This window comes from Tursiops truncatus, chromosome 15 (assembly GCF_011762595.2).
Source record: "Tursiops truncatus isolate mTurTru1 chromosome 15, mTurTru1.mat.Y, whole genome shotgun sequence".
Taxonomy (NCBI): domain Eukaryota; kingdom Metazoa; phylum Chordata; class Mammalia; order Artiodactyla; family Delphinidae; genus Tursiops; species Tursiops truncatus.
Genome location: NC_047048.1, coordinates 20,272,058 through 20,273,369, shown reverse-complemented (window position 1 = coordinate 20,273,369; position 1,312 = coordinate 20,272,058).

Here is a 1,312-nt window from a genome sequence, read left to right as displayed (position 1 = left end):
CGGTCCGCCCTCCTGAGCTCCGCACAGGTGACGCATAGAGAGGCACTGTCGCGAGCCGCCCGCGGTAGCGGCCCCTGGCGGCTCCTGGCTGCACTGCGCCCTCAGGGCGCGCACTGTCCTGCCCTCCAGGTCCGGAGGCGAATGGCTGGCTGCTAGAGCCAGAGCTAAAAGGGCGAAGATGTTCTTTCCCTAAACACTATAATCACTGACGCAAGAAAGGAACTTATTTTTGTTTATTCTCTGAAAGTTCTGAAATACATTTATTTAAAAGTTTTGATGGCGGGAATTCCCTGGCGGTCCAGTGCTTAGGACTCCGCGCTCTCACTGCCGAGGGCCCGGGTTCGATCCCTGGTCGGTAAATTAAATCCCATAAGCCGCGGGACACGGCCAAAAGAAAGAAAAGTTTTGATGCCGCGATTCTTCCATAGAAGAAATAAAATTAATTTAAATTAAAATTATTAAATAATTAAATTTATTTAATAGGTCAAAACTATTAAAATTATTTTTTAAATTATTTAATAGGTCAAAACTCAGTATAAAATAAGAATGTGAAAATATGAGTTGATGTAAATATATAACTAAGACTAATAAATGTGGGAATTACAATAAAAGCAATATACATATTTTAAAACTTGACAATATAAATAATATAGCTCACAAAAATGGGTAAGTGGGAGAAAGTTTAAGCGTGCTAATTCATTCATATTTCTCGGCAGTGAAATCCAAACATATAGAACAATGGCTCCAAACTCTGAATATTGCCTGGATGAACAATTCAACAATGCCTTCAGTTTCTTTTTACTTTTGTTAAATTCAAGTAAAATAAAAGGTAGTGCCTTTAATTTAAAATAGAATGCATACTATGATCCTACTGTTGTAATTTCTATTTATGTATTCATTAAAATATCCAGAATCTGTTATGTGCTAGTTGTTGAGGCTACAGCAGTGAGCAAGCCAGACTGGGCAGTCTATTTTCAGATTTTACATGCTAGTGGGAAAATGTACAATAAACAAACAAAAAAAATACAACCCCCTACCCCCCCACGGAAAAAAAACCCTCCAGGAAGTAATGATAAGTACAATAATGGACAATAAAACAGGGAAGGGGAAAATGAGAGCTATGGGAGGTGTGTCATTATAGCCAGGGTGGTCTCTGAAGGCCTCTCTTTGGAGGTGATACTTGAGCCAAGACTTTCATCAATCAGGGGGATGGAAAAGAAACCCCCCAGAATCACCCTGCTGTTGGTGATGCCAACCAGAGTCTCTATGGCCGTGCTAGCAGTCCACCCCAGGCTTCTGCTGCAGGCTGATT